This window comes from Bombus bifarius, unplaced genomic scaffold, assembly GCF_011952205.1.
Source record: "Bombus bifarius isolate JDL3187 unplaced genomic scaffold, Bbif_JDL3187 scf7180000010271, whole genome shotgun sequence".
In the NCBI taxonomy this organism is placed as follows: Eukaryota; Metazoa; Arthropoda; class Insecta; order Hymenoptera; family Apidae; genus Bombus; species Bombus bifarius.
In genome coordinates, this window is record NW_022885586.1 from 4900424 (window position 1) to 4914640 (window position 14217).

Consider the following 14217-nt stretch of genomic DNA (forward strand, 5'->3'; position numbering starts at 1 on the left):
TTATCAATTACCGTAATAATATTTTTTACGCACTTTAAACGGTCGCTCTCTTTAAAGCGCGTACGATACGCCAATGTCTGGACGTTGGACACGATAATTAAAGCAATTTTACCATTCCATCCGCCCTCTATTGTGTTTCCATTAATTTAAGTTGCTGCGTATACTTCATTATGCGTAGAAGGAATTTCAGATTATTACATCAATGTAAAGAGGGGACAGAGAATTTTCTGAAAACTTCAACTAAACTCCACTGTCGCCTTCTTCTCAAACTTCTGCGCCACAATGCCCCGATATTAAATGTGGATGAATATTTATGAACAATAATTGTATTTATACAATGTGTCGACGCACACCCGGCCAACCAAGCAGGCGGTCTAATTAAATTCATGCTAATAAGTGTACACACTGAATGGAAAAAAATTAACTTCTCTTTCTCATATTTGTTTAAGCCGAATTAGAATTGAAGATTATATAAAAGTCTAACGCGCGAATGAAAGTGGTTCGACTTGTTTGATTCGCTGGGACGAAGAAGAAGGGGAAATTATGGTCGTTCAAACACGAGACGTGCAGACTCAGTGCCAAGACAATGCGTAAGTTATTTATACAACCTCCAGACGCCACCCTCGTTCATGGCAGTTAATTATACGTCTCCGAGGATGTAATCAAGCACTCTTTTCAAAAGTTGTTCCACTCGCTTAGCGCTCCAAGATAAATCGATATCAACCACATCGCGGTAAACGGCACGATTAGCGGCTAAACGATTCTGCATTTACTCTAAACATCTAGACATATTCGTGTAATCAATCAGCGAGATCTTGTTGCTCAACATCGAACACAGAGCAGAGTATGTTTGAATTTTCGGGCGGATGCGAATGACGAATTAGAGCAACGGGGGGCAGCAACGAAGGCGTACAAACTCTGCTTCCGTATGCACAAAGCACTCGAGTCGGCAAAGGTTTTGCCGACCATACGTGCGACAACCACCCTAAATTGCTTCAACCCCTTCTAAGTTTCATTATCTCCGCTGTCTGAGGAGTTTCTTCTATTACATTTCACGCTGCTAATAATTACACGATCCCACGTCGACGTTATCCAACGGTAAGGACAAAAAAAAACGCAATTAGCAACTCCCCCTTGTTTTTCACTTTCAGCGACCATTAAATAAAATGACGGGAAAAGGAAAGAGGACGAAGAAACGGATAGTCGTATAACGAATACGATGGATGACGAAAGAAGAAACAATAAGCTTCCAACCAGACAATTATCGGAACCCTTTCGTGCAGAATCATTTCCAACTTCCATCGAGTCGAGACCCACGATCGCTGGGAATAATTCGAACTTTCATCAACAAAGAATCCAATCAGCGGAGACAAATGTTCGAGTGGTATGGCAAAAATTAAAAAGGATAAAGAGGAAGACTCGTGAAAACTTCGGCAGGTACTCGAGGCCAAATTGACACCTACGATCCGACAGAAGAGGAGGAAGTGCCGTTGAGGTAAATTGAGGGCTCGATGGGAGGGCGGTCGGGGGTGGAGTGCTAGCAGGCTTCTTCGAGGGGTTGGCGAGGGTTCGTAAGCAGAAGGGAGGAAGAAAAAAGGAAAGAAAAGGAGGGAAGGGAGAGAAAAAAAAATAGAGGAGAAGAAAAAGGAAGGTGGAGGCCCATTACCGGTGAGCGTGTGTCTCGAAACCGCCTAAAGCGGATCTAAAAGAGAGTAAAAAAGAAGCGACGCTCGCATGTCTCATTGCAATCTGCAAATATTGAGAATGTTTTCCGGCATTGCAGAGAATCCCGGGGAGAGCGCGCGCGCGCTCCTTCACCACGCTTCCAACCAATTGCGATTATCTGACAGAGATACCACCGGGTGGATCCATCGTTTCGCTCGTATAATCCGACTTGACTACGTCTATACGTATAGCGCACGCGGAATTAGGTGTTCTCGTGTCCCGTGATACATGGAACAAAAAAGATTAGCTAATGGCATTTCCATCGGCCCACTATTTCTCTACCGTTCTCTAGCCTTCTTTTATCGGCTCTAGACAATTCTCGATCCGTTTCGAGCGTTATTGCCTCATTCTCAATCTAAAATTTCGTTCCCTTAGAGCATACACGCGAGGTATATTACGTAAACTATCAATAACTTATCTCTGTCAAGTTACGTTACAACCAGCGTGAAAAATATAGTTTCCCTTGCAGAAGGGCTGCAGCAATTAAGATCGTAAAGCGATAACTTGCCGAAGCAAACGACAAAGATACGTAATGGAACAAAAGTCATGCTGAACCCTTCCGCCAGCGTTTCGTACCCTCGACTGATTCCGCTACGCCGTCATTACGGTATCGGCCGTGTCCGTTGGTAAAGAAGAACAATTAAAATATGACAATCGTTAGATTTAATTATCGGGACAAAGGGCAGCGGGTAACCCTCCGATTGTCGGGCAAGACTGCTGCGCGCAGCTGAAAACTTGAAAGACATTTAAAAGCGCGGCTAAAAGGATGGAAGGGTGGCGCCTTCTCACGCCTGATTTCGCCGTCATCCGACTCAAACCTCGCTCTCCTCGCCAAGGTATTATTAAGTACAGGGCATAACAATCAAAGGACGAATCTTCCGAATCATTTATAACAGGCGTTATGGTAATAACAATTATCGCGACTGCTTCTCATCCTCGTCCAGCCCCGTGGAAGATTCTTCTCGACAACTTCTTGTCCCTCCGAAAACATCGAGTCGACAAAAAGAAAAAAAAAAAGAAGAAGAAGAAGAAGGAAGAATCTGGTATTTATGACGCTGTCTTTTCGTTTTTGTCTCGTTCTTTCGCTGCACCATCGGCCGACTTAATCGCGACACGAGGATGGAAATAGACCGTATATTCACGATACTATAATTATTTTAGTCGTATCGATAGCCAGCTGTGTCATTCTCGTAGGGGTGAGTTGATATTGTTATTTAAAAATACGGCTGGCAATTGTAAAACTTGCGTGACATGTCTATAAGAAGAACCAATCAGAGATACTAACTCGTGACATTTATAATTAGAGAGCGGCACGAAAGGGAATGCAATGCGAAAGTGTCAATAAATGAGAAGTCAATTTGAATATTTCAATCTCCTCGCGTTACGTATCGTGGGCGATACATTTTTCCGTTTAAATATAGAATGCATTAGAAATGTAGCATGGTACGAAATGTCGAGGATCGATCAAACATTTTTATTATTTACGGTGAAGATTAACATCGGAATGAATAGTAACGTTAAACGATTGTTTTAATTTTTTCCAACATCGAAGCGAGATTTACGAGTATACTTTTCATGTTGCTCTTCAAACTTTTCCTCCCTTACATTTACCGTTCTTCTTCAACAGAGTATATTTTACTGCTGGAAAAACTTTCCACCCTTACGAAGGAATTTCATACGAAACAGGTTTACTTCGTTAAAGAAAAAATAAAATGAAAAGTAGAGAAGGCATCGCGATAACCTTCTTCGACTTTAACGTATCATCCGTAATGAGTGTCTATGTGGGATATAATTATCTCGTAAAGTTAAAATATTCACAAGGCGAAATAGGGGAAGTCCGCCGTGGAAAACTAGTTTACTGGAAGCCGAGCGAAATTACACGATTTAAGCTCGTCGTCGTCGCAGCCGCGAGAAAGACGGAAACACCAGTCTTCCGGCAATGTGAACAAGACGTCGCCAATGTTATTTTCCAGCGTCACACCAGGTTAATCATCCCCCAAAGTTACGGAAACGACATGACTGACGGGCAAACAGGATCGTCGTCGCTCTTGCGCGTAAGTTTCCCTCGCGGTGCAGCGTTAAAGCACGACAAAACACGCTTAAAAAACTTTTTAAATTTAACCCCATCCTCAGCCAACTTCTTCCACCAAAAGACGTGGAAAAATGTGAATGCAGTATATACAAGGTGTCGAACACGTCAGACAAGTCTCGTAAAGAAAGTCTGTTAAGAAACCGAGGAAAATTACATCAAATTGATTTCTCCGCAGACTTTACATACCACTGTCTTATATATAACTTTTAATTTCATTTGCTAATGTTGTTTCGTCTGTTTTCATATTTTCTATTTGTTTCATTGCACTCTTAAATTTATTTATTCACATTTTAGGCCTGTTTGCATAAAATTTCAGACACCTTCAAATAACGCGCGTTGAATATCATTGCTATTATAGGTGGTAGATATTTTCAAAAATCTAATATCTTTTACAATCGATTTGCCATAGAACGAAAGTCATAAATGCACACCCGATTCTAGTTCCCAGCGGATCGAATGGAAGCGGATCGAGCGGTATAAAAGATTGAACAAAGTTCGGTTGCCGTTTTGTTTCGTGAAACGCAGAGAAAGTAGTAGCGGGAGGATCATTGAAAGTTGCAGAAAACGACGTAAACGCAAAACGGTTACGTCTGGGGGTAGAAATAGCCGAGTGGAGCCACAATGACTGGCGCGAGAAGAGGGGAGGTTTGCCGCGATTCGGAGTTTTGCCTCGATTTGTATCGAAAAGGGAGACGGCGATGTGAAGTTTTCCAATTAAACGCGGATTATATCGCTTTGTCTCGGTATTGAAAATACATCGATACTCCGGTGGCGGCCAGTCCTGTACCTGTATAGAGGGGCTAACCCCCGGCAACCGGTCTGTCGCACATAATCGTCCAGGCACGAGTTGAATCTTTCTCTCCGACCAGAATCATCGAAACTTCGGTCAACAACGACTCGGCGATATCTCGATGTATCACGAAGCAGACGAGAAGCGGGATTACCCCTAGCCTTTCCCCCCTTTTTTTTCCTTCCACCTCGTTTTCCCTTCGGCGATTGTTTAAACCGTCTGCCGGCTGCCGCCTAGCCCGCTCCGATTCCACGTGGAACGATTGTACGCGAAAGAGAATGTGAAAATTTCAAGCAGGCTTGCACACTTGTACACACCATCCGCGATACGCGATGTTTGCCGAAGTTCAACCAAAACGGCCTACGCTCTGTCAACCCTGAATCCGATTAAACATTCTGCCCCTCCCCCCACCTCCGTCTATTCAAGAAATTTTCAATCTTTCTTGACGATTTATTACACGACGACCGATATCGATCGTTATATAGCTAGTACAGAGACGTATAACAGAATCGTACACGTTACGTAATCTATAAAAGAAGCAAAAAAACAGAAGAGTGTCGTTGGAAATTTTTGCTACGCGAATAGACTGTTTCGTTTCGTTGGGACGAGAAACAACGGAGAAACGATGCGATTTGAATTCGATATAGAAATACAAGACTCCTATGGTTCGGCTAGTGATCTGTAAATACATCGACTGGATTGGATCGGTCCCTATCAACCTAACTCCCTGTCTACCAGGAACTTTCGTACTTTTCCAAACTTGCTCCCTTGGAAAAAAGCTTTCGGTCCTGTTTTCGTGTAATAGCCACTCGCCGAACTACGTGGCGGTTTGCAACGAATTCCCGTTTCCACGTTTCGCTCGCGAGCGATCCGCCAGGATCCGCGGAAAAATATTAATCACTCGGTTACCACCGAGGCAAATCATCTCGAGAGAGCTATTTCATTTCTACGAACACGATCGGAAACGACGAGCAACTTTTAATAAACCGTGGTTCGGCTTCGTTTTCTTCGCTTCTTTCTCTTTCGTACGAAGATTAACGACTTTGCCGAGGAAGCGATCGCGCGGAGGTGAAAACGAGCGTATGCAGGCACGCGTATGAACACTATCGATTCCTGAAATTATGGCACTGGGTCAAAGAGGGGTGAAACGATGCCGGGGGCGCAAAGAGGAGAGAGCAGCATCATCGAGCATACTCAGACAGGGAGAAGCGTCGAGGGTGGACTTTTTGTTCTGAAAAGGATGAAATGATCCTCTTTAAGAATCGGCCGTACGCAAATAAAACGCTTTAACGGGTCCGTTTACCCGGCTACGATCTAATAATACGTTTTCAAACGCACGAAAATATTCGAGTTGCCTGGCAACGTTGAAAAAAGCTAAAACGGAAGAAGAGAGGAAAAAAAAGAAGAAGACCTAAACGCAACAGGAACGAGAACGGAAAAATGGCTCCCCTTTTATGCTTTCGATTTCCAAGCTGTACAGGAACACCCTCCAATAGCAAGCGGGCAAGCAGGCAGGCAAAAGATATTAAAACAATCGGGCGTTGTAGGGACCTCCCGCCCCCTCCACTTCGGTTCCCTTTAAAATTTGCAAATACACGAGTGAAGTGCGAATTTATTCGTCGGTCTCTAACCGCGTGGCTTCTCTTCACGCGGCTCAAACTCGGTTCAACGCCGTGAGCCGTTTGCGGCTGCCGCGAAATGGAAAAACGGGTTTTCCTTCTCTCCCGGAGAGGAGAGAAACGACTGCGTGCCGCGAGAGGGATTAGCATAGCCCCCTCATTAAAATACAAACACAATTCCATCGGCCCGTACAGCCACCCACCCCCGCCTGCACCCACCAATCTCAAATACCAAGCCGATTCTACAGCCGGTTCAACGTCCCTTTCTCTTTCACTATCTGCTTTCTTTCTCCCTGACTGCTTTCCTTCCCTCATAGTATTGCGCCTCCAAGAACTTTTAATCCATATTCGTTAAGTCTTCTTCAGCAACTCTGACATTCACGCTGGCTTATTATTTTGTTAAAGGGATAAAAGACAACAGTATGCAGGGAATGGTAAATCGAGATTTTTGTCGTCATTTCTGGAAATTGCATTGGAAGACCACGTGAATTAACAGAGGCAAAGAGAGAGAGAGAGAGAAAGAGAGAGGATACGTGAAAAGAGTTGGGTAAAGAAAGAAAAACAAGCTGCCTAAGAGCAAAAGACGATGAAAACGACGTTTCTTCCGCATGGTCGATCGGCACATGCAAATGCTCTCTAGCGTCGCGCTACCCTTAAACTTACTGCGATATTTCCCGTCCAATTCGGTCCCATTGTTTTTACTTTCGCAGCGTTCCCATATCTGATTTTTACGAAGGGTGCATCGCACATACCGGTAGCTTCGCTAATAAAAGTTGTCTGTATGGTAAAGCCATAACGTTTCTCCAGCAATGAAAAGCAACAAACACGAAGCACACTGGAGGGAAAAAACCAAACAAAATCTGTACTCGTAGAATAACCACGAAATGTTTCGCGAAATGAGATTCAAAGAAGAATAAAAAAACCTCTATTCTAGAAACACGATGAAAACGCTTCGCATCGCTTGGAGGGAGCAAAAAACATGAGAAAAAATAGTCGTTGCAACGTCAGCAATTAGGAAAACTGGACGGATAGATCGACGGTCTCTAGGGGTGGTTAAACCTTATTGACCAGAAAAAGAAAAGTAGCCGTAAACAACCCTCCTAAATACCCCCGACCTCTTATTGGCCTATAGTCATCGGTTTAACCATTGCTGTAACGACCCTCGCTTGTTTACTGATCGGGGATACCCTTACGTGATTGAAGCATCTACTATGCCGTGAACTAACAAATCTACTTGCTAACTACTCCTTCCTGATTTACATCGAAACACATGAAGTTTTCTCTCTACGTTCACTATGAATTTTGCTAGGATTAAGATCGATTTCTGCAACGAGAGTAAAAGCTCGACAAGATAGTTCGATGAAAAGAAAATCGCGTGAACGAACGCGTAGAAAGGGCAAACATAATATCAAGCTTGATACGCGAGAATTTCCTGTACTCCGTAAATACCGACGAATCTACCTTGGAAATTGTTAAAAGCTACACACCCCTCCCTGCCACAGGTTGGAATATTTTCAACGCAAACAACCCGTTACCAGTACTAATCGTAGGAGAAGCTTATACCGAGCCGTGGCACTTCTTTGAAGGGCTTTAGATGAGTGTAGGCCTTGCCAAATACAGAATTCGTTTGACCGTCAAACGTACAAACCAGAAAGCTTTTATCCTTTCTACCCTCGACTCATACCGCCGCCTAGAGGAGCTTCTTCAACCCCTTCGAATCTTTGTCCCGAAAGAGGGAAATATTTACAAATATTTCGCAACTATAAAACCGGTTCACGCCGCAGACGCTTCTATCGCCTTTCAAGAGCTGGCACATCCACGTTTTTACGTACTCCTCCTGTTGTCTTTTCGTTTCGAAGCTTTCTCTTCGTTTACATTTCCACCTGTGTCGAAATGAAATTTTTACACACATTTTTTGCCACTTGTTCCCACCAAATTGTCAAATTTCAACTTGTTCTTCGGATTGTTACGTTTTCGCTGAATCGAACGTTAGGTGTGTACGTTAAAGGCGACGATTACCAAAGATATAAGGACGAAAAGGGAGGCGAAACTCGATTTCAGTCTTTATCGATCTCTTTATGGAGTATTCACCGCGTTGATACATATGCAGACTCGATATCTTTGGTAGTTATTCTTTCCTGGCTTACCAAGGAGAAAGATAAGGAAAAACCCGCCAGTAATTTGAACCTAAAGGAAGCCACCGATAAAGCTTTGATGTCTTCGTTAAACGTTCCAGCTATTTTCGTTCGCAATGAGTGACGCCAGGGTATCTCAATTCCAGATTTACATATTTTTCGCGAGCGATTCTTGGAATAAATCTAAACCTCGATTAGTACGAGAGATCGGAAAATACAGGGGAATGATGAGAACTCGTTGATGATGGGCAGTAGGGTGTGGCTAACGGTCGAGTAAATGAAGGGTCACATTACGAGTTAACGTTCAGCTGTTACGTTCGTGTGATTCGCCTAATTGTTCGGCCCTAGAGAATCCGAAATAACCTTTGTTTCGTACACGGAATACGACGATATACAATTATACAAGCTAAATATATTTCTAAGAGGAAAGAGACTAGGTGCAACCAACCCTTAAAAAGCTTCGCAAAAGCGTTTGTCTCTGGATACGTCAGTTCCATTAGTAGAAATGTTTAAAACATTCGGGCACTTGAAAGCTTTATCAACCTACACTCTCGATCGATTAAAAAATATGCCAAGTGGAATATGTTTTTATCGATTTACGTGAAAAAGATTCTCCGACTCAGTGATTCTATAAAAAAGAAACAAAGACAGGAAGATAGTGAAAAAGTTGCACGGGAAGATTGAGAAGAATGAAGGAACGGTTCAAGTCGGTGGAATTCGCGTGTCGATACAGAAAAAAAAAGAAGATGTAACGTAGGTAGGACTGTCGGGACAGGAAGCTAAAGAGGGCGGTTAACAGGAGCTTCGGGGCAATAAGCGACTCTACAAGCTTTGGGAGGCGACGAGAGATGACCGCACAGGAAAAGCCGCACTGGTCAGCAGAAACAGCTCGCAAAAACACGGTCGGCCAGCCTCTTCTCTGCCCCACAGCAGCAGCAACCCCAGGGAAAGCTCCACCGACCAACCACCCACACCTAAACCCTACTCCCACCATTGCTAGTGGCTCTTCCCCTCCTCCTCGTTCTTCGTCGTTTCCTCGCTCCTTTCCGCGCCAGCTACCGCCACACGTTAAGGGTTGCTTAGGTAGTTGGTACAGGGGTAGAGAAGAGAACGAAGTGGAGGAGTTGGAGGGGTTTGCTCGGTGGCAAGATTACGGCGAAGTTGCGCTCATTTAAATAATGCGCACAATAAAGTATGCAATGGCTAAGAGTAGGGGGGTTGGCCTGGGTTCCGTTAGCGCTCGATGTTCCTGTTTCAGGGTAGAAGGGATGGCGCTCCCGGGTGCAGTCACGTACTCTTGAAGAAGGAACGACTGGGAATCCGGGCATACGTACACGCACAAATGTTTAAACACGGAAGTTTACGCGTCCACGATTAGATTTAGAATAGATATGGTCTACTAAAAATAAAGTATCGTGAATTTTTTTTAGTTAGAATTTTCATGAAACAGATTGGGAAAATAATTCTTCTTTTTTCCTCGAGACAATGGAATCAATAGACAAATAGTCTCTTGAAATGATTCTTTTGTAAAGTTTGCATACAAGTTGCAAGCATGCGTGAGATTACTTTCACGTGGAGCAAAGCTCCTATCGCGTATGTATCAGAGGGGTGAGTTGGAGCGTTCCGCCCTAGAGGTTTTGCCGATCGATTGCGATTCCCAAGGTCATCTAAGTTTTCCGACCATGGACATTGCGTGGAATGACCTGCTTCGATAGGTTACAGGGATTCCGGAATAAATCCCTTCTAGTCGAAGCAAAAGTTTTTTTCGACGGTAATCTTGCATCTCCGACACCCTAAACTCGCTTTCTTTTTCTTCTCTCCCTGCCTCGTATCCCGAAATGCGATCGTTCGTCAGGATGAAATCGAGTATGCTAAAAATGATTTTACGCGTTGATTTTTTCTCCTGCCAGCCTCAACGTAACACTCGCCTCGTGATTTTCCACTTTTAAAGACAAAAGTTGAACGATCCGTTCACGATCGGCCAACGTAACGAAAGAAACACGAGAAAAGAAATTTAAAAAGTTTAAGAAATAATTTGTCAAAGTTCAGGAAGAATGAAAAATATACTTGTAGTTTTCTACGTGAATAGTAATCGATTCTATTTGAAACTGTTGAAGAAAGAAGAGCGAGAGGAATGCCAAAGATGAGAATAGTAAATAATATATTCGAGTAATAGGGGTGCTCTTTCTTCACTACTGTACCCATTCCGTCGGTGTGTCTTATGAGAATAAAGAGGGAGGCGCGAGGATGAATGTAATGAAAAACTGGGGCTGCTTAAATAAAATAAAGCTTGTCGGCATATTATTGGCGGGAGGGTTGCACTTTATCTTCTTTCCGTCCTGATCTCCTCCTCTGTCCCTCGTACTTCATTTTTTCAGTTTATTCTTCATCCGAGAAGTCTTTCATTTGCTCGATAACGTTATATTTCGCGAGCAGAGTTTTAACGATGCAAATACTACCGGGCTGTTTCATAAACGTCACATTTTTATCCTGACCACTCAATTATGTAACAAGAAGAAATGTACACTGGAGCATTGCCAGCTAACCGTACACGATCCACTTTGCCGTAGACTATGTTAAACGACAACTAATTCGACGCTAGGCGTTGAAACTTTTAGGCGACATCCCCGAACGTAAATGCCACAAATACTAATCATATCACAGCATTACCGAGAGACATGAATTTATCTGTTACAATGTCTATGATGACATAATTGAAACTCTGACTTCACCCCCTTCGTTACGCAATGGTTTCTCCCTGTTTCTCCGTATCCCCAACAGACTGACTCGACAAAAATGACAAATAGCATGGCAAAGGAGGCGTCTAATTTACATATCCACTAATCTCTGCCTCTCTTCGCGTCTTCGGCTCTAATTCCACGCTAATTCGCTACCCTACAGGAAAACGACGATGAGATTGTTCGAATCCCCTAGCATCTTTTTCATCGCGTACAGACCTTCGCTGCTCGCTTCGTTTCTCGAAGATACATAAGCGAAGATAATTCTAACATTAATTTTACTTTTTTAATCGGATTCTGTGGTCGGAAGCACGGGCAGAATTTTAAGTGATAAACGTAGGACGTAACTGTAGAATAATCAAAAACAGATTGTAATATTATAGATATATACGTGGTACGATGATTCTCAGAACGAAGCAGCTAAGTAGCTGTTTCACTTTCAAAGCGAAATTAACGATATCAATCTAATTGGGTATCAATTAAACTCGAATCAGTATGCCGTTTCATCTATGCTTCGTCCTAATGAAGGATGTAACAGCACCGCCCTATAAACATTCTGAGATTGTGCAGGTGCTGTCCTTGATTTATGACAGGCAATTAGAATCTGACTACCTTATTTGCCGTCGTTGCCACTAAGAAGTGCCGCCAGCATGTGAATACGACGCATCCTAATCTATGCTCGAAACCCTAATTTTGAACGGCTGCCAGATGTTGTACGACGAAGAAAGGAAATCTAAAATATAAATACACCGCTTAGAATCGTGTCGCATTTACATAAATAAGACATTGGAACAAATTATCGACATGGATTACGTAAATAATTGATTCATGCATAATTAGAAACAAAAATGTCAAGCGATTAATAATCGACGAGCAACGAAGTGAATGTCTACTTTCAATGATAAATAATTTAAAGTATGTGCGCAATTAATAATGTAAATCGCGTAATGAGACTATACTGTAAACTGATTATAGAATGCAAGGGTGAAGTCGATGTCGGAAGGAGACAAATGAAGAGAGATGGTTTGCGGAAACTGGAAATGCAATATTCCGTGAGACCCGTCACCAGAGGGATCGTAAAATAAATAGATATACGCGATTAGAGTTCTTTAGCTAATTTGAGAACTCTGTCACTATTACTTAATGATAGTTACAGTTGTTGTTAATGGACACTAATTCTGTACTTGAGAGAGTTATACATAAACGATGTTTAACTGGCTCTAAAAATCGTAAAGTGTTTACATATATTTATAGAAAGATTCCTTCTTTTACCTTTTATACATTTTCCTCTCCCTCCTTTGCTATTCGTTCATACGTGCAATCGAATACCATACTACTGCGTAATAAACATATTTCAATGAATTGGAATTTTTTATCTATAAAAGAGAACTTGGATCAGCCAGACTATAGAATTAAATATCGATGACAAATTGCCTGGAAAAGTAACCCGCATTGCGAAACACGTCAACGATAACGATTAAGAAAATCACTAGATTCTAAGTTGTCTGTAAATTCTATCAGCATCGTTGAACAGTGCTTGGACGAATCGAAGAATGCTAAGCTAATTCTGTAGATCCACCCCTTTGCTCTCGGGTAATATTCAACGAGAGAAAAAACAGCGTGCTTCGATAAATTCATCTCTGCGGAACAAGTGATTGTTTTCCCAATGAGCCTGATAAGGACAGAGGCGGAAATGAGTAAAAGGGGAAATAACCCGACGGAAAGCTGCGAGAATGGCAGAAGGAGTAAGAGAAGGAGGTGGAGACGACGGAGTATAGGAGGACTTCGGGGAGAGATGGCCTGGCGTTCATCGGACATTTATCCAATTAACCGATTCGAGTTGAGTAACCGGGGGTCAGGAGATCGTTCGGATACCTATATAGACGATGCACACGCTCCGGTGCTCGAGTATACCAATAATAGATACGCGTCCGTATAGAAAACGAGGAAGCTTGGTTACGTAATGTCGAATGTTGATCTGTTATGTTTAATTACGGAAACTGATATTGACGGGTCGGTATGTAAAGAATAGAAAAGGAAGAATCGTTAGATCGAAGAGGACGGAGGGTGAGATCGGCGCTAGATGCTTGTTCGTAAAGTCACCCCTTTCTCTGCGTGGGGTTAGCTCTGAAAAGGGGTTCGGGAACGGAGGAGAACTACTGAGGCGCTTGGGCACTGTCGAACGAAATGGCCAGCAATATTGTCGTCGTGGTTCGGGGGATTTGCGTGGGGCAGATCGAGGAAGAGCAGAGAAAGGGCTCCGAGTGACATGGGAAATTAATTATACGCTCCTGAAAATCCTGACCTCCGCCTGAACGCTAAAACAGATCATTGTGTATCTTCATTCCTCACGTACCTTTATCTACGATAATAAACGCGTTCGTTCATACGGCTTATTTTTTCATCCTATTAAATCTTTTAAGCATTGCTTGTTAATATTAATAAAATTATGAACAATTAGTTAGAAAACTTCGACGTTGAATTCGATATTATATCAAACTTTCATTTTTCGACTACCGTTTTACATTGGTATACGTTGCGAGTTAAAAAATTTATTAACGAAATTAATTGAAATTAAGCAGATATGTTGAAAAATAAATTGCCCTGGAAATATACATATAATAAATTACAGTTGCGTTAAAAAGAAATTAAAAAAGCTCTGTTGTGCATAAACAGTAACATGTAGTATATCGAGATAAATTTTTAAACTTATAATTACAATGCGGATTTTTGTTGGATAAAGTTGCAGAAATGCATTCAATGTGAAGTATCTATTCCTCATAATATTAAATAGGTATTCAGGTAGATAAGTACTTGCATTCATAAGAATATAAATTTGCATAAATATCCGTAGTCAAGTTATAATAAATGAAATATTGTAGACATATTCTAATATGACGCAGAATTTCTTCATTGCACACAGTGTACGAATGTATCGATATCGTGAGAAATAGAAATAAAGATAGACTGAAACTCACGGAACAGCAACCCTGAAAGTACATCCGGGGATCCATTATCCAGATCTTGGAATTAAACTGCCCGAAACGACCATAAGATTTGTGTTTAGTCCTTTGTATAGAAGTAATCTGCTTCAGTAGTTGTCGTTCTAACACTTTCA

At 42.2% G+C, this 14217-nt stretch overlaps 1 protein-coding gene across 1 annotated transcript in view; it reads right to left on the minus strand.

The window, feature by feature from the left end:
• The window catches only part of LOC117216607 (forkhead box protein P1-like), a 245886-nt gene extending 231785 nt beyond the window's left edge, over positions 1–14101 (minus strand). The window contains exon 1 of the mRNA XM_033463463.1: positions 14078–14101. The gene's annotated coding sequence lies outside the window, so the exon portion shown is untranslated. The remainder of the gene's footprint in view (positions 1–14077) is intronic.
• Positions 14102–14217: the final 116 nt, after the last annotated feature.